At 42.7% G+C, this 20035-nt stretch overlaps 1 pseudogene; it reads left to right on the top strand.

Annotated features, from left to right (window-relative positions):
* Positions 1-20035, top strand: part of LOC122808353 — a 156432-nt pseudogene that overhangs the window by 133216 nt on the left and 3181 nt on the right.

Here is a 20035-nt window from a genome sequence, read left to right as displayed (position 1 = left end):
TATCTTGGTAACGGAGTACTGGGGGCAGGACACAGCTGTCATCATATACACAGGTAGGAAGACCATAGTCATAAATGTCAGCAATTGGGCAGTGTGTGTGTGTGTGTGTGTGTGTGTGTGTGTGTGTGTGTGTGTGTGTGTGTCATGGATGGTGAGTGTGGGGAGATGGGTAGACTGGGAAGGAAGGTAGTAGTGTGGCTACTGCATTCTGACTGGGCATTGGTGGGTGGTGTTGATGTGTGTGTGTGTGTGTGTGTGTGTGTGTGTGTGTGTGTGTGTGTGTGTGTGTGTGTGTGTGTGTGTGCGCGTGTGTGTGTGTATGCGTGCATATGAACACAACATCAGAAGATAATGCAGAGCTGTGGTGGAGTCTGATGTACAGGTCTAGGTCACCTACAGCAGATCTATGCACTGATCATGTATGTCTTTGTCCATGGACTGCCATCTCCAGAGAAGCCGCTGGTATGATCCATAGCATGCCCCACAATATGAAGTGCTCCAAGTGTGAATGGTACAATGTTCTGTGGATGGTCTTGGTATGAACCACCTGCTGACATGTACATTCTAGACACCCCTCAGTGCCTTCAACACTGCATGGTGGTGTTACAGGTTTTAGAACATACTGTCTTGCAGTGAGCTTCCCCATTAGGGGCAGAACTAGACCAGCCATGGGAAGAGTGGTGGTTATCATGGATAATGATACAAGGACATCTGTAGCATACAGACTCCCTACTTTGCCTCCTCATAATAATGCTGTACATCTGTCCCAGGGACTCCTGTAGGTTGTCATGCAGACCACGTACTACCTCAAGCAGCTTGGCTATGGCTACACTGGTTTCAACCTATCTCTTTATAATAACTCTCTATAATCATTGAATAGTGGCCATAGAGACATTCCATTCAGGATGGGGGTGGTACCCAAAGTGTGGCAGGTCACCAGTATATCGATCACTGAGGTCCTCCTCAAGCTCGGTGAAGTTGTTGTTGACCAAAGGTGACTGCTGTATGGAGATGTGGATTAGCCCTGGGCTGATGTCTTCAACTCATCCTGCCCTAAGGTGGTGTCCTGGGTCCAGGGGATGGGTTGTACAGGCACAGGAGCTATGCTTCGGAAATGGGACGGGATATGGCTATTGCATTATCCAAATCTAGCAATGGCACAGTGATCCATGACCATGCTGGCATCTGGCTGCCATCATCATTAGACCCAGGCTATTGTTTGACACCAAGTAAGCCTATATCTATGGTGGAGAAACCTGACAACACAACACCTATGAAAACACATAAGCAATCTTCACCAACACCGTCAGCCCATTGAAAGTACTCTGATATAAAAAAGTGATATAGAAAAATATGGTTAACATACTTTGAGCAGTCTATCATATTTGCCCAATATTTCTACAACTACAAAGAAGCTATGCCTGTTACTTTTATGGTTCTGAGTCAGCTGTGTAGAATGGCTAGTACCACATGTTATAATATACCCACCTTGGGTATCATCAATGGATATTCAAGGTGCTTCATGCAATTCAGCACCCATGTCCAGAACTTTACTGCAGTTACTTGAACTGTCTTGATCCCCAGACAGCCCCACCAGTAACTCCTCTGTATTTGTCAATGAAGACTAAGTTGCCAGGCCCCATCCATGTCTCTGCTCCTGTGACAGATTGGGTTTATTATTGAATACATGTGCAGTCATGTCAGTGATACTTTTATAGACCTGCTCGTATGTCAAGACTCCCAGTCAGCTCTCTCATTTCGGAGTATCCACTGACCATGCTCACAGAAATCCTGCAGCAAGATGCCATTCTCTGCCTGGGAAAATTTACCCTTTTGGTGATGGTCATATTCAGGTATAATAACCTGTAATTTCACAGAAATATACATTTAAGATGGTGCCATGTGAAGCATGCTGTAACCCTGCTCAGAATCACACAAAACTGACTAGTGTTGACAAGACCTCCTGTTATGTGCAAACGATGATGTGGGACTGCTCATTACTACAGTTGCCATCTTTGTGGTGGCAGTAGGTGTGCTGTGTTTCTGTGTGTGTTGCTGTAACATGTGGCAGGGGCCACATTACCCTGACCAGGAAATTTTGTGGTAACATGTCCATATCTGTGACAGTTTTTGTCTTCCATATGTTCATTTGCCACAGTGGCAAACATGCTACCGTTATGTAAACTCTGGTAGGTTACAAGTGTGGCAAAATATATTGCATTACTCTCCAAAGCTGTAAAAGTGCTACAGGCCCAGCAGAGGATTTGATTGTCACTGTCTGAAAACCACCTCGACAATGCAGACATTGGCCATATAAAATGCAGTATATCTGCTCTGTCAGAGGATTCAGTTGGTATATGATCTCTAAGAAAAGTGTGTGAGCAGCTCATTGGTAGACTGTGTTCTACCCCACAACATTCCTCAGGATGTGAATGCAAACCCTGTTATTATCCACATAAGTCCCTATGTGGATACTTATGGACATCTTACCCAAACCAGAAAAATCACAATTCAGATATATACCACCTTAGTACTGGTATATGTAGAGGATGGCAAAAAATGCTACAGGGACCTTAAACAAAACTTCCTTTAAAGAGATCCCTGAATTAGGCCAAGCAGATGTGTTAGCTGCAAAACCCAGGAGAGTAATTGGGTACCAACAGGCTTACTGAGTGGTACAGTTGGCCCCTCTCCCTCTGAATACTACTACTTTACACATGCACTCCTCCTCACATCTGTAATCCATAATGGAGGTGATTGCAAATGGCGCATTGACACACCATTTATGCAGTCATATTATAGAGGGATACAGAATACAGGGTTCACTGAATACACATTTCTGGAATGCATAGGTGACCCACCCAACACATTTCACACTGTGGCAAATTTGTGCCTAATGAGTCAGTATCCCCATCCATCAAACACATAAAGGACTCACTCAATAGACTGTCCACTTGACAGAAGTAAATCTCATTTACAGTATCCCACAGCATATATTGCACCATATGGGAATGAATTAGCATCAAACAGAATACCTCCTAAAATTTATATATCAACAATGACTGGGACACAAGCAGTCATTGGCCAACACCAGGGCCTGTGTCTTCCACTTAGTACAAAACCCAACAAACCTTACTGCTGGCTTGATAAATTGTTACATTACATCACTTGCAATCTTTCTGCCATGGCATAACCCCTCATCCTGTTCACATTGCCCCAGACAGTTTGCACCTGTTGCCAGTTACACCCATTAGAGTTATGTAGTTCCGTAAACAGCACACAAGTACAGAAGTTGTAATACAAAAAAATGCAAATAATAAGTCCTTAATCAGGCAATCATGTATCTTACTTGAATGTTTGTGTGTCTTGCAGATTTTCAGATTCCTTTAAGTGAGTAGTAAGTACATCTACAGGTTGCTACATGGCAAACTGTTGTAGTGCGATGAGCACAGTAATGGCTGTTTTATCAAGAGTTCCAAGGCTCTTAGCATTATCATTATGTTCTATGAGCTTATCTAGAGGTAATACCCCTGAAACATGCTTTTATTTCATCATGTACTTCACTGACGCCATGCTGAGAGGCTCATTTAACATTGTCCATTTGCACCAGTACCTACAAAGTGTTTTGCACATGTGTTGGGGGTTGATGACCTCAGCAAGGATGTAGAGAAAACTATTGTCATCTTATGACCTGTAGAGGTACTGGAGTACAGAAATAGAAACATTTGCATACTCTGTGTTTCTGGTGGACTCATTTCATGGCAAAGTTTACACCCTAACACCAATTTCTCACTTCATAAAGTTTTATGCAATGAAATGGTGGCATTGCAAATGATCATGCTAACGAGGTGCCCAAAGATAAGCGTCACTTGCAGACAGCAGTAACGTGTGACTATGTGGTGGTGGGGGGTTGGACTACCATTTTTCTCTAGATTTTGACCTTTTGCATGCATGGCTATGGCTTCTGAAGGTTAGCGGGTGGCAGGGCTACCAGGTGGTGTTCAAAGAAAAGTAAGATATTTATGCAATTTATGTACAGGGACCATCAGGAGACCCTATTGGGAGACTCTTATGGGGGTCCCAAGAATAAAGCAGATGCCTGGCACAGACATGCCAGGGCAGTGAATGCTGCTACAGGCATCGGCTGTTCTGGTTAGAAGTGCCAGCACTACTATAGTGACTTGAGGAGGTGCCATTCTCTTCTTAACCAATGAAAAGAAAAGGCCAGAGAGACAGAGGGCACCTGTAATGAACAGTAAGTATTCAGGGTGGATCACTGCTCAGTTATTTCAAATATAGCTCATTGAGACCTTTTTGGACATTTAATTCATGATATTTATATTTGTTGTTCTTGTTTTTCAGGTCAGGAACAGATAGTGGAGAACAAGCTTTTGTAGCAGAGGAAAATGGACCATCTTTCCAGATGCAGGGGTGAGTATGAATACTGTTACCTTATAAATAAGAGGGAACACTCATATGCTTTTTACTGGTATTATAAAAAAGGAAAAGAAAAGAATACTAAGAATGCTCATATGAGCAAATGTTCTTCTTAATGGGATTTTAGCTGGCTGCTTTTTGTGTGAGATTGCTTTGCAATAGGGGAAGGGAATACTGTTGTGTGATCTCAGAGCTGGTATTTATAATTAGGGGTGGGGGGCACCGTCATTGTGCCCCCCTGAAAAATAAATTAGTTTTAGTATTGCTTGCTTTCAGTCATTTTAGATTAGTTCTAAAATGGTAGCCTTTTTACATTCTCTTTTTTGAGATTTTGATATTTTATTAAACATTCTTATATCTCAGTCAAGCCTATAGTGCTTGTTTGTATTTTTTCACTTAACACTCATAGTCCTTTGGGTCTCTCATCCTTAACTGAGTCACATATCAATAATAAGCAGTATTCAAAAGTGCAAGGTGTAATTAACAATATGATACTAAGATGATACTAAGATTGTTTGTCTTGAAGGTTCTGCACTGGAGAGATTAATGACTGATATCTCTTTATTATTCTTAGTTCCATATTTGCTTTCTTATTTTCATAACTGAGAGACCTACGTGTTATTGAGGGGCATACTATGAAATACCCCCATGGGAGAAATAAAAGTACATTGTCAATGTGCAATTACAATTCACTGTAATGGAAATATTGGTAATTATTTAAAGTAATTATGAAAATATGAAATATTTCCATATGTATTTAATATTTCTAAAACTGGGTGACTTACAAACTATTGCATTGCATCAGATGAAACCTTAGGTGATGTTGAAGAAAACTGTCGACATTTGCACTCTAAGTTGCACATCTTGAGAGATGTTCAGGGTTATTTATATTGTTAATTATGCAAATAAACATAATTCTTCATATTTCTGTAAATATCTTAGTAAACATTTTCTATCCCCCTCTTTACACTGGCAATTTCCATTTTACTTTCTCTCCTAACTCATACATCCTTCCCTTGTACGTACTAAGCTATTTACAAAGAATGTATTAGAATATACCTCTTAAGTGCAAGCTTCCTTAAGATGTAATGGCTTCTCAGTATTTATACTGTAATGTTCCTTTTTTACTAGTCTGTAGCATCTGTAATGTTTTTCACTAGTCTGTACTATTTGTAATGTTTTTTGCTCTAGTCTGTAACATTTGTAATAATTGTAACCTAAAACCTTATTGTAACCTTGCTTGTTTTTGGAGCTTTTCTCCCCGGGACTCCATTGAAAACGGGTTCATCTTGGCCCAATGGACTATCCTGGTAAACCAACTGCAAATAAATAATAAATAAATAACATGCATATAAAAAGGAACTTTGCTGTCATGTGAAAGCTTATGTCTGGCTAACAAAAGTAAGTTGACAAAATACATCTAGGTCGTATAGATTTGTTTGTGAAACATTGGATAAACATATCATTCTGGTTTTGTATTTATAATAATATGTTACAGCAGAGATGTAATGACTGTGATTGTACTGACTGGAATCAATGCAAAGAAGATGCTTTACTGATAACATTGCCACTTGTACCATTTTAATAATATTTATTGATCACAAAATATTTGCATTTCTTGGTGTTATGTTTTAAGTTGATTTTCCAGAAAATGCTTTGAAATGTAACAATGTGTGTAGGTTAGCAGAGGTGTGACATTCCACGTCGCATAGACATTAAGAGTATATATATATATATATATATATATATATATATATATATATATATATATATATATATATATATATATATATATATATATATATATAAAACTACATGGGTTACTGACAAGTTATCGAATGACAGCTTGTTGAATCCAGTAAACTGCAGGCACAGATGATAGAAAATCAGCTGAGTGAATGTCCCAGCAGTTGTTCTGTCAGCTGAGTGAATATCCCAGCAGTTGATTTGTGTGAAACTGCAGTACAGTGGGCTGGGAAATTTACCCTTTCCTACCATAGTGAGATCTTGGACGTTGTTTATATAATTAGCAGGGGGTGTGTGTGTCCCACAAAAAAGGGTTTTCTTTTGTTGTTTTCCCTTTTTTTTTTTTGATTAGCTGCCAATCGACAAGTTGTACTTGATCAGTTGCCATTCAACGGATATTGCCTTAACAGGTTTTTGGACATCCATATATATGAATTATTTGTGTATGTATATATATATATATATATATATATATATATATATATATATATATATGCAAACAGGTAACTTGTAAATGGTTCATCTCCCAGCCCCATACTTACACTTATCAAGGGTGTCAGAACTTGTCAGAGATTTGGGATGCATGGCTAGGCTTAAAAAGGCCCTTGTGGTTGTTAGCCTAGTAAACACCTATGCACCGATATATGTAGGTGTATACATAGATATAGATATGCATGTGGTTATGTATGTGCTTTGCTAACCCACATGCACACTTTACATGTTCAGGGGATTCCACATTTGCATAGAAATGCCTGACTTGTCATGTAAAGCCCAACTTGATTTGGAAGTTAAGCACTACTAAGTACTTGAAAAGGGAAGCATGGCTCTGAAATTTTTATACTTAAATGTGCATATGGCTAGGCATTTCATATTTGATCTTCTATACCTAATAAGCTGCATCAGCCTGCCACAGAAACATACCTAGAATGTGTTTAGTCCACCTGCAGGTACCTGTAAGAGGGATCATCAGATGTAGACAGGACAGTATTTTCTTTTTGGTCTCTCTCTTTCCTTCTCTCTTTGACACTAATCTTTGGTTTTAAACATACACACACATATATAGATGTACATACATGTATTTATATACACATGCATGTATGTGCGTGTGTGTGTGCGTGTGTGTGTGCGTGTGTGTGTGCATGTGTGTGTGTGTGTGTGTGTGTGTGTGTGTGTGTGTGTGTGTGTATGTATATATATATATATATATATATATATATATATTATATATATGTAATTTTATTCTCTCTATTTATGTTTTTATTTTTTGCAGTCAGCCGCAGCTGTGCCTGTGGTATGGCAGAGGTCCTTACTTCTCCATTAGACCCATCCATCTTTTGTCAGTTTACCATTTATCTCTGTGCTGCCTCTCCACTGGCTGATGGAGATCCTGTGACAAGGGTGCAGCCCAGAGGTTTACAGGTGGCCTAGAGTGATCGATTACCAGAGGAGAGTGTTACACTTTCCTCTGCTAACACCACGGGGGGGGGGGGGTATGCACAGTTTATCACCCAGTGGGGACTGGAGGAGGTGATTGAGAAGTTCATGGTCTGGTGACTTGATGCCCATACTGGCCACTTGGAGAGGATCCTTGTTGAGCTAACAGAGCTGCCCCACTGCCTGGCACTGGCTTCTTTACCAACTGAGGCAGGGTCCAGGGGAGTGCAACCACAGTGGTGACTGACCTCTTCTTGCATCTAGCCCAGGGAGCACAGTCAAAAGCTTGTTCACCATTCTATCTGTAATAATGACGTTCCCTTTCCTTGTGTGTTGTTTTCTGTCTGATTCTCACTATCACCACTTATCCTCTATTTCTGTTAGTATGTGTGTGTATCTTTTGTCAGCCCCCTTTTACATCAGTAAGTCACCTATTGGTCTTTGTGTTTTATGCTTTTGTTTGTGTGACCCTACTTCCATACCTTTATCCTCTTTCCATCTCCCAGTGTCTCCTTACATCCTTCCCCATCTGCTTTTTCATTTTGTTTTTACTGATTGGCTTTTCAGTGACCTTTTCACTCATTGTCTTAGTTTGTTGTTTGGGATATTTTTGCAGTGACTCTAATGATGATGGACATCAGCTGGGTATAACAGCCCTGTGTTTCTCATGCTTAGTCAAACACTCTGCTTGTGCTGTGCTGGTGACGTCGAAACAAGGCCGAAATATGCATATCCACAGCTAGTGGGGTTTGGCTTTATTGGCCTGAAATTGTCCATTAAAATGACAAAGTATGTCATGGGCATTCAGAACTGCCAGTTAGCTGAAACACCTGATGTTCATAAGGGTCATTTCCATATATCCCATGTGCCTCTGATACAAGAGATTTGGGAGGTCACTCAGTGGAAGTTCTAGCTATGCTGGAGTTTTCATTTTGTTTTTACTATCTGCTTTTCTTGATAAAAAAGGGCACTTATCTTCCCCCCCAAAAATCTCATTCTTCTCCCTCCCTACTCTCTCACTTACCTCCCCTGTGTCCTTCTGTGTTTTTCTCCTTGCTCTTCCCTTTTATGACTTTCCTATACTTTTATTTCCTCCCTATTTCAATGAATATAATTGCATAGAAATATTGCTGGGAGCCATTTGCTGTGACTCTATGCTGTTCATGTAGCATCACTAAGTTGCACTTGAGTATACGCATATTCAGACGCATGAGACATGATAACTACTGCTGTTCGAGAATTCTGTAACTGAAGTCATGATCTCGGTTCTCATACCACTGTCACAGTCATTTCTATGAGTCAATTTCTTGATTAGTTAATCCTTGGAGTACAAACTTCTTTCCTTCCTTCCTTCCTTCTGTTTTTTAAACATGTAAATTAAATCACAATTGCAACAATGACATAGGCACATGGAGAGTAATAGAAATGAAAACAACCCATAGTGATATTATTCATTGTTTTCATGCAGTAATCATTTTTAACAGCTATCATTCTCTTCAACATTACATAAGTTACTTAATAATTAACTTTGACTCACGTTGTGCCCCTCATCATCTCTGCAGTAGCCCTTGGGTGGTTTCATAAGATATGGTTCTGAATCCCAAGGACTGCCTTTTAATACCCACATAAGCACATCCAAAATAATAATCTCTGCCATGCTAAAGGACTATTATTGTATAACCTCATTCTTAACCAAAGAAGCCTACTAAAGACCTCATTTTACCTATTCTTGAATCTCCCACTACTCGCAGAGGCAGATATTGACAGAAATCTTCAAACACCATTAAGCAAAATCTGCAAATTCATAATATATGAACCTAAAAGAATCTTAATTCTTAGGTCTTACAAGAAGCAGAGTGTATTCAGATCAATCACAGATGTGTGCTAATACTACCCAGATGCATGTACAGTATTTTCAACCTTGAGCACTGCCCCTCCATCAGCTGTACCAGATCTTCCTCATCAGTACACTACCTTTTGAAGTCTCCACTCAGTTGAATTAATGTAAGTTCCAAACTGCTTTACAGAGTTTTCTGTTTCATTGTTCCTGTGGCTTCCTGGCCTCTGTGTGACTGCCTGTTGCCTCCCTCTCTTTTACATCTATGGAATGGCTTCTTGGGGACTAGCATCAAGGTCGCAGTCCATTCCTTTTCTGTTCTAAAAGACGAAGAGAAAAAACGCAATTGGGGGGAGTACTGGCCTGCTGTATTCTGTGGATTGCCTGCCTTACGGATGGGTGTGACTTGAGGGGCAGCTGCTGATCCCCAGTCTGCCTTATTTCTTTTTTTCAAACCTTAAGCCATGCAGTCTCTCCTGGACGATTGCCTTGCTTCCTTTAGTTTTTTTTCAGACTGGGATGATCTAAGGGTTAAAGTCTTGAAATACTAACATTCCCTTTTACTTTTACAGACCTCCTGTCCTGTTTGTTTACTACTGGGAGATTCTCCCCAGTCTTGATACCTGCAACATGCCTCTCAACAAAACATTTCTTTTTTCATGAATGTCCAGGTACAGGTTGCCAGTCAAACAACAATATTTTCGAAGAGGAGACTGCAGACTCACAAAGGTAAAGGAAGGTTGTTCAGACAGCCTACCTTGACCTCGCCAAGGATTTCAACACCATTCCCCACTCGGGTATTACAGAAAAACTCACCAGCATGAACATAAACCCCTATGTCATGAGATGGGTTGCCAACTGGCTTACAGACAGAACTTACACAGTAAGAATAGAGGGCTCCAGGTCCGACTCTAAACCAGTCACAAGTGGTGTCCCGCAATGCTCGGTCCTGGGACCCCTACTGTTTGGCATATACTTCTCAGAAATACAGGCAAACACAGGAGGACTATGGCTAACCAAGTTCGCTGATGATTGCAAACTGGGAGCCATAACTGACTCTCCGGCTGACACGGATATCCTCCAAAAGGGTCTTACTGAGACGGACACCTGGTGTCAAAGTCATGGCCTCAAGCTAAATGCCAAAAAATGCATAGTCATCCTGTTTGGGAAAAACAAAACACCCATGAATTACCACATAGGTGGCAGCCCTCTTAATACAGAAGAGGTAATAAGAGATCTGAGGACCCAGGTAGATAGTAATCTCTCCTTTGACAATCATATTGCCAAAGTAGTTAGTGTGGCCCATCTAATTACTAAAGGGTTCGTATCTAGAAATAAAGAGGTTATAGTGTCCCTCTACTTGTCACTCATCAGACCCATCATAGAGTACAATGCCCTATTTGGGATGTACCACACAAGAGACTTCCATCAGCTGGAGAGACCACAAAAATACCTCACCAAGAGGATTACTGGCCTCAAACATATGTCCTATGCAGCCCGACTGAAAAAACTCTGGCTGTACTCAGTGGCATATCACTTACTCAGAGGTAATCTCTGCCTGACTTACAAAGCCATGTCCAACTCCGAATTGATGGACATGCTCCACATAAAGAAAGCCAAGTCACTGCGAGCCACATGCTCTAGTGAGCTAAAGCACCACAACAATAAACAGAACATGCTGGAGGGATATATTCCTGTCACAGAGACTCCCCATGCTTTGGAACAAAATTCCAAACTACATTAGGCAGAGCCTCTCACTAACACTCTTCAAGAGAAACCTTGACGAGTGGATGGGTAACAGAAAATACACCCCTGGGATCACTTCATTGGCTCTGCTTGACAGAGGATCAGTTAATTAATCAATGGGGCGGCGAAAGCTGACACACTCTGGCTAGGCTTATACATGCCCTCGGGCAGATAGCCTACGAACCTGTGAACCTAAGAACATGTAAAAGCCACAAGAACATTAAGCAGAAGTCAGTAGTGAAATCCAGACCCTAAAGCTGTCAGGCCAAAAAATCCTTAGGCAGTGAGCTGTCACAGCATCTGATATGTTCTAAGTGTATCAAAACAGTACTAAATTATGAAATTCTGCTGCAAAGTTTTTGATAACTATTAAATACTTGAAATTCTGTGCAGTCTGGTGAATGTTTTATAACTTTGCAAAATTCCGGTATTTGTTGTCCAAATCTTCAACTATGCAACTATGTGGCCCAACTTGTGAATTAAGGTGCTGTCATTATACAATTTTGTTGAGAAAGATTGCTCTGGGAGACTAAAATTTCAGTGAATTTTCACATTCACAGCATTTAGTCAATGGTTTAACACCAAAAGATAATTAATCTGTTCCATTTGGTTAAAGCAGACTCATTATTATGTTACTTTTCAATGTACAGTTGTTCACACTTAGGACATAGTCACTTGTGTGCATCATCACATCATGAATGTAACTGTCTTCACCTGCAGATGTTAGAAACCGCTTTATGTCTCATGTTATCTCACTTTGCTGAGCAGTTATACACATACCTGTTACTACTGCAGTTCAACTGAAGAGCAAGTAAACCAACAATGAAAAAGCTTTTCAGTTATATACAACTAAGGTAATCAGTTATATACAACTAAGGTAAGTATTGATGTTGTGAGGTTAATTGTGAGCTAGGCCAGAGTCCACTGTTTTCCAGACCCACCTGATAATAGCTGGCTAATTTGTTCAGCTCAGTGCTCAACTTGTCAAATATCAGTTGTATGTCAATGTGACAGAAACTGCTGAAGCAGATGTCAGATAGGTTTTGTTTTTTTTTTTTTGACTTAGCATCTGACTGCAACAACCATTGTAGGATATCCTTCCTCCTATATTTCTGTATGCACTTTGTAAACAGACTAGATGGCAGCTGCCACTTACTAACAGATGGCACAGTTTGCAGTACTTCATATCTGGATAGTTAGCTGGCTCACTTAACGCTCACATCAAGTAATAAATAAAACCGCTAGTGTCAGACAGCCAAAAGAAAGTAATGTTATAGGAGCTCTTTGTGCCAAGAAGTTCAGAGGATGCCCTGACTTGATTCACTGCAGACAGCTACAACTAACTGGCTTTGACTCATTCATAGCAAGACAGTCATTTAAGTGTAATTCATTCACTGCAGCAGTATAAAATGTATAACTACACCAGCCAAATGCAGCTCATCATATCATTACAAGGTCACTAGGCTGATCTCCAGGCCAGAATATGCACTGGTGTTTTTCAGTTGCTTAGATGTCTTCTGGTAGTAATGCCAGTAATGGCAGTAGCAGTAGTTGCAGAAATAGTAAATGTAATTGTAGTGCAATAGCCGTTGTTCACCTTGTGTTCATAACATCAGAACAAAGTAAATGAAGAAATCATATTAATGTTCATGTTCCAATAGCAGGAGCTTTCAGCACTATTTAAAATACATGTTACTTGTGCAATATTTACTTCTGGTCTGATATGTTTGTTTACTACTTTAAAATATCAATAGGTAATTATTCTGCTTTGGATATAGTGACAGTTCCAGAAAGCGAAATAAAACCTAGGAAAATCCATCTCTATCGAGGAATGCCAGCCTATGGTTAATTACCCACATGGGTTTGACTGGTGATATTCTATTGAACCCGTAGCCCATTCCAGGGAGATTGGTATGATTTTTAAAACTGGGGGAGACCTGACAAGGACTCTACAGTTTGGGAGTCTGTGGAGGTATTTCTAGGATGGAGGAGGTGGATACTAAAAAGGATGGATTGAATGGAAGTATCTGCTTGGATGCTCAGAGACAACCAAAGAGAAGAGATCGGCACAGCATTCAAAAACAAGATTTTTGCAGTAAATATATTGACTGATTTCAAGTAGACTAGGACCATGGGCAAAGGAAAATCATCGATTGAACTTGATAACATTTTAAAAAGAGGGATGTGCCTGTGATATAGCACACAGTTTCTTGGTACACATAAGCTAAAATGGGGTGGATGGAAGCCATGGATTTTTGATTAGGTGGTTCCTCTTCTTGAAAATGTACCTCTCAACACTAGTAAGAAACATAAAAACAGACTTTCTTTAACTGGAGTCCTTCTAGACTCAGGTTTAAAATCTGTCATTGTGTACAACATAGTTTATTTAATGTGTGACTGGGCTTGCTGAGCAACCTCAGCTTACATTTGCTGTTTATCTCCATTTGTTTGCTGCATAAGACATGACAGCCATTATCTTTTTTTCTGGGAACTAAATGTATATCCATATTTTGACCATATATTTGTTGCACCTCTTTTTGTTTAGCATTTCATTTTAAACATATGCCGGTATGAACCCCTTGGGATGGAGTAAAGGAAGGATTCATTGAGAACTTTAAATAGCCTTGCTAGTTCACCCTCTCACATTGTGTTGGAATGAATCAGGTTTGCTCAATGCAAACTTACCTTGCCCAAGTGGTGCAGGCTGAAAATAGATGTAGAAATAAAACTTATGCATTGCCATAATGATATACCTGCAGGACTGCATCCATTCTTTGTAAGTCATATGACTAAGGCCACAGACTACTTGGTAATCCAGATTTTACCAGGCTCTGTCCTGTGTCTCTTCCTCTTTGGTATATATTTTTGTGACATAAAAGCTGATATCAAATGAATATGGCTAAGTAAATATGCCAGTGATTTAAAACTGGCGGTAATTATTAAATCTTATTCTAATACTCAAGATTCTCCAGAAACAGTTGGACCAAACAAATGCTTGGTATGTTAATCATGGGCTTACCTACAATACCAAGAGATTCAGTATAGTTTCCACTGGTAAATCTAGCATGACAACTGTTTACCATATAGATCACATTGAACAGTAATCAGGCCTTGGACACTTACGCTGTTAACAGGCACTCATTTGACCACCACATCTCTATGGTGGGTAAAAAATCATTCTACCTTGCACAGTTTGTCTTCATGGTATCTCCTCAAGATCCATTTATAGTTCCACTTTATTCCAACCTATATTAGTCCCATCATGGAATACAATATCCCTTTTAGCATGCACTTCACCAAGCACCTACACCAGCTATAGGGACCTCAATGTTTCCTCACCAAAAAGATCTCAGGTCTCAGCATTCTTAGCTACTCTAATAGACTAAATGCCCTATCATACAGACTCCTGAGGGTTTAATCTCTGCTTAGTCTTCAGTGCAATAAGCAACTCAACACTCTTTGAACTCCTTCACCTAAATAGGACCAGTGGTAAAGTCACGTCCACATCTTTCATAGAGTTTTAAAAACACTGAAACTGTTCTAGAGACCTAAACCTTAACCACCACACCAAGAACACCAGACAGCATGACCTGATACCTAACCCAGCATATCCTCCATTTCAGAATAGGCTGCTCTTACCAATCAAGCACAGAACTTCCTTAGCAACCTTTAAAACCAGTCTGGATGACATGGATGATTGCAAAGTTTCCACAGGATTATGTGGAAACAGTCTACTTAATGGGGGACATTGTTTGCTTCCCATCAGTATGTGATTTGGCTAAGCTTTTCAATAGTCTCATTTGACCATAGGCTTAGTAACAACCAATGAACCTGTAAAAGAGATCTAAACCTGTGTAGCCAGCCCAAACCAAGAAACATTTTTTTTCTCTGTATATTTTCCTTGTGCTGGGTGTTTGAGAAAAAAATAAGTTATGTACTCACCATAACGTTCCATCTGAGCAGATAACTTCATTTGTCAGCAACCTGTGGGTATTGGATCCGATTCAGATCCGAGCCGGCAGCTTTCCTAGCCAAAGATCCGAGTTCCAAGCTCCACCCCTACCCATAATGCCCTGCCACCTCCCTCTAACCCTCAGATCGAGTTTGCCATAGTATCATAGAACATTACTATAACACAAGGACAAACGACTTGAACGTTCCACCTGATGTCATCTGGAAAGTGACATATCCTGATCCTTCAAGAACGAACTAAAGGTCCGGGGGATGGAGGGAGGGTTGGTTGCTGACAAATGAAGTTACCTACTCAGATGGAACGTTATGGTGAGTACATAACTTCTTTATCTGAAGTAGTTAACTTCATTTGATCAGCAACCTGTGGGACAGAGTCCCCAGCTGCCAACAACTTGGGAGGTCCTCATGAAAGGATATTCCGGAGCACTGCAGAGCCAAAAGATGCGCATCCTCTGGATATTAGATCCAATTTATAATGTGTAATAAAAGTATGAGAGGAAGCCCAAGTAGCTGCTGAACAAATGTCATCCAAAGAAACCCTCGACCAGAAGGCAGCAGAAGTAGCCACAGAAAGGGTAGAATGAGCTTGAACCCTCAGGGGCTCAGGTCGACCAGAGCTTCTGTATGCGAGAAGGATGCATTGGGAAATCCATCTAGCTAAGGTTACTTTAGTCACTGGCTTACCCAGACAGGACTTAGCAAATGAAACAAAGAGTTGATCTGATTTTTGAAATTCAGCTGTTCTGTTTAAGTAAAATCGCAATTGTCTATGTACATCCAGACAATGAAGTCTATACTCTCCTTTGTTCTGATAATTAGGAAAAAGACAGGTAGATTGATGGATTGGTTGATGTTGGCTTCTGAAGCCACTTTAGGCAGAAAGGAGGGATTAGTCCTGAGGGAAACCCTGTCTTTATGAAAGATGATGTATGGAAGCTTACTGCAAAGAGCGTGAAGCTCCGATATCCTCCTAGCTGAGGTAATGGCAATCAGGAAGGCAGTTTTCCAAGATACATACTTTAAGTCGATTGAAGCTGCAGGCTCAAAAGGGGGGACCAGTCAGAGCCTGAAGAACTAGGGTTAAATCCCATGGAGGAACTGCATCTTTAACAGGGGTCTTAACAGGAAAGTTCCTTTCAGGAATGTCTTGCAAATCTTAGAGGAAGCTAGGGGGCCAAAACTGTTTCCAACATGGAAGTGGGAAATAGCTGACAATTGAACTTTAACAGTAGAAGAACTAGCCCTTGATGAAAAATATGTGATAGAAAGTCGAGGACTGCTGGAATAGGAGTCATAAAAAGATCCAAATTCCTATGCTCCGCCCAGATAGAGAAACGCTTCCATTTACTCTTGTAGATTCTCCTGGTAGAAGGCTTATGAGCGGCCACCAGGATGGCCTTAACTGAGGATGAGATACCGGGAGTCCTAGCCATTAATGGAACTGGATCAACCAAGCCAAGAGCTTGAGGTTTGTCCAGGTTGGGGGTCTTCAATCCCAAGGGATGAGAAATCAGATCTGGAATGGGATCTAAGATCCAGGGAGGATGTACTAGATGAGACCGTAGGCATGGGAACCAGGTTTGGTGAGGCCAGAATGGGGCTATGAGGATAACTCTGCTCCCCAACTGACGAGCTTTCTGCAAGAATTTTGTTATCAATGGAAGAGGAGGATAAGCATAAAGAAGACCGGATGGCCAAGCATGAAGCAGAGCATCTCTGGGGACTTCCCCTGGTGGGGGAATTAGAGCGAAGACCTCGCTGCACTTTGTGTTCGAAGGCGACGCGAACAGATCGCAGCAAGGTTGACTCCATCTGAGGAAGATCTATTCCGCTACTACTGGGTTCAGAGACCACTCGTAAGGTGAGAGGATAGTTCGACTCAACCTGTCCGCTAGAATGTTTGACCGACCCGGTATGTGCGTTGCTATGAGAAAGCGGTTTGTGGATATCGCCCATTCCCACACTCTCATGGCCTCTCGGCAAAGTGGGCAAGATCTGGTTCCCCCCTGTTTGTTGATGTACCAGACTACTGACATGTTGTTCATTTAAATTGCAATAGTCCCTGGAGGAAGAAGGGAATGGAGACCCTGCAACGCTAGAAGCACCGCCCTCATCTCCAGGACATTGATATGCAAAGAGGTCTCTGTGTGAGTCCACGTGCCTTGGACGGATCTGCCCATGCAATGCCCCCCCCACCCGAGGAGAGATGTGTCCGTGGTCACTGTGACTTGGAGTGGGGACATGGAGAAGGGGCGCCCTTCCCGGAGGTCCTGGAATGGAGCCACCAAAGTAGAGATTCCCTGCAAACCCTGCTGAGGGGAATAGGTGTAGACAGGGGGTGACGTAGGATGGACCACTGGACTTGTAAGGTCCATTGAAGGATTCTCATCTTCAGATGTGCGATAGGTGACAGATTGCTGGCTGCTGCCATGGACCCCGGGGCCCTCAGGACTAATTCCGCTGGAGGGGCTGATGATTGTAGAAGAGCCAAAATGTGAAGTTTTAGATTGCAGAGTCTGTCCGCCATCAGAAAGACTTTGGATTGTATAGTGTCTATCCTGGCCCCTATGAAATCCAAGATCTGAGTAGGCTGAAGGGAGAATTTCTTGTGGTTGATCATGATCCCTAGATGGTGGGTTAGATGTAAGAAGTAGTCCCTGCCTGAACATAGTAGATGCTTGGTGGGGGCGGTTAGGAGCCAGTCGTCCAGGTAAGGAAAGACCTGTATTCCCTGAAGCCTCAGGTGGGCCCCTACAACTGTCATGACCTTGGTGAACACCCTGGGGGCTGTGGTGAGACCGAAGTGTAGGACCCTGAACTGATAATGGCTGGTTCCCAGCCGAAAGCGGAGAAACCTCCTGGATCGCCTGTCCATTAGAATGTGGTAGTACGCATCCTTGTGGTCTATCGAGCACATCCAGTCGTTCTCCTGTAAAAGTGGGAGAATGGATTGAATAGTGACCATACAGAACTTTTCCTTGGCGACTGACAGGTTCAGTGTGGACAGGTCGAGAATCGGCCGTAAGTCCCCCATCTTTTTTGGCACCAAAAAGAACCTGGAGTAAAAGCCTGATCCAGATTGCCCGAGGGGGATGTGCTGGATGGCTCTGTTTCTTAGCAGCTCTCTTATTTTGAAGGCTGCTACCTCCCTCTGATTGGGTGGGACATTGGGGAGGCTCCCCAACTGGGGAGGAGACGTTAGGAATGGAAATGAATAGCCTCTGGATATGATTCGGAGCACCCAGTGATCTGTCGTAATGGACTCCCAATGTGCTAGGTGCTTCGAGAAGCGCCCCCCGACTGCCTCCAGAGAGGAGCAGTCGGGCAACCCCTCAGGGTTGCTGCGCGGGTCGATCAGAAAAGGGTTCCCTCGACCTGAAATTCTTTGGCCCCCCTCTGCCTCTGGGCCGGCGTCCACCCTGTCCTCCTCTGCCTCTGAAGGATGAAGGATCCGGAGCGAAACGGGATTGTTGAACTTTCAGGAACCACATCTTCTTTTGCCCTCTTTGGCTCCTGGAGAAGGACCTCTGAGGAGCTGAGAAGCGGATCCCGATGGCAGACAATGTCTGCCCATCTTTCTCGCTCTGGAGAAGCATATCGTGGATGGTTTTGCCAAAAAGCGTAGAACCGTCAAAAGGGGCATTCGCGAAGGACGCCTTGAATGGTTCCGCAAAGTCGCAGAGACGGAGCCAGGCCTGTCGACGTAAGACAATGCCTGTTCCGCTGGCTCTAGCTGCTCCCTCCATGGCATGGGAGAGAAGCCGCATAGATGTGTTAGTAATCGACTTAAGAGTGGCCATTCGAGCCGAGAAGGTCCGTTTGTCCTCGGCCGACATGGACTCTGGGGGTGATCCAGCGTACTCTTTGATTAGGTCCTGCTGGAGCCGAATTACATGTGCCATATAGTTCAGTGACCTTACAGAGAAGGTCACTGAAGCGAACATCCGCTTTCTGAGGTGGTCCATCATCCGAGACTCCTTGTCTGTGGGATGTACTGAGGAACTCTCCTGTGCTAATTCCTTTTTAGTGGCAGCCGCCACCTCCATGGCATCCACTGGGGCACCCTTGCTCCAAACTGTCCTGTCCGTGGGAGGGCTGAGGATCCTGTCCGGTCTCTTGGGTATTGGCTCGACAGTGTCCGGCTCCTTCCATGCCCTGGTAGTTATTAGGTCCACCAGGGGATCGGCAGGAGGGGACACCCAAGAGGTAGATGGGCCTGCGTCAAACACCTCCAGAAACACAGACTCATCCGAGGAAGGTTTTTGGGCAGACCATCCCCCTCTAATGCGTGACATTTTCATAATGTCTCCAAAGGAGACATCTTCGGTGGGTGACCTTGGGGAACCTTCCCCTTCCTCTAAGTCCATGTCTTCTGTGAGGGACTCGGGTGAGTCCAAGTGCCTCCTCTTGCACTTTCGTTTGTGAGGGACCTTCTTGGGGGGGCTGTCCGAAGAGAGCTCACCAACAATGTCCTGTTCCTCTACAGAAACCATCTGGGACATAGGCGCAGGCTGTCTCTGGGGCCAGATGATGGAAGAAAGGCCCATCTGAGAGGGAATGGCGGGTGGATCCATAGCAAGAGCCTGGGGCCTCGAATCCCTTGAAAGGACCCTCTCCACGACGTTGAATGCCGAGGGTGAACTGCTCTCCCTAGGATCCAAAAGCAGTCCCCTCGGATCCGGCGTGCGGATCAGAGCCGGAGATGACCCAATCCGATCCAAAAGAGTAGTCCGCTCCGACCTCAGTGGAGCCGAAGGCCCACTGACCCCTCTGAATCCGGCACTCAACTCATGGCCCCGAGAGCTCAGATCCAAAAACGGATCCGACAGACGCGAGGGTACAGTTGGCGCCGAAGTAGGAAAC

This window comes from Protopterus annectens, chromosome 8.part0, assembly GCF_019279795.1.
Source record: "Protopterus annectens isolate FY-2018-M chromosome 8.part0, PAN1.0, whole genome shotgun sequence".
In the NCBI taxonomy this organism is placed as follows: domain Eukaryota; kingdom Metazoa; phylum Chordata; order Ceratodontiformes; family Protopteridae; genus Protopterus; species Protopterus annectens.
The sequence above is the reverse complement of the archived record's forward strand: the minus strand, read 5'-3'. Positions and strand labels throughout refer to the sequence as shown.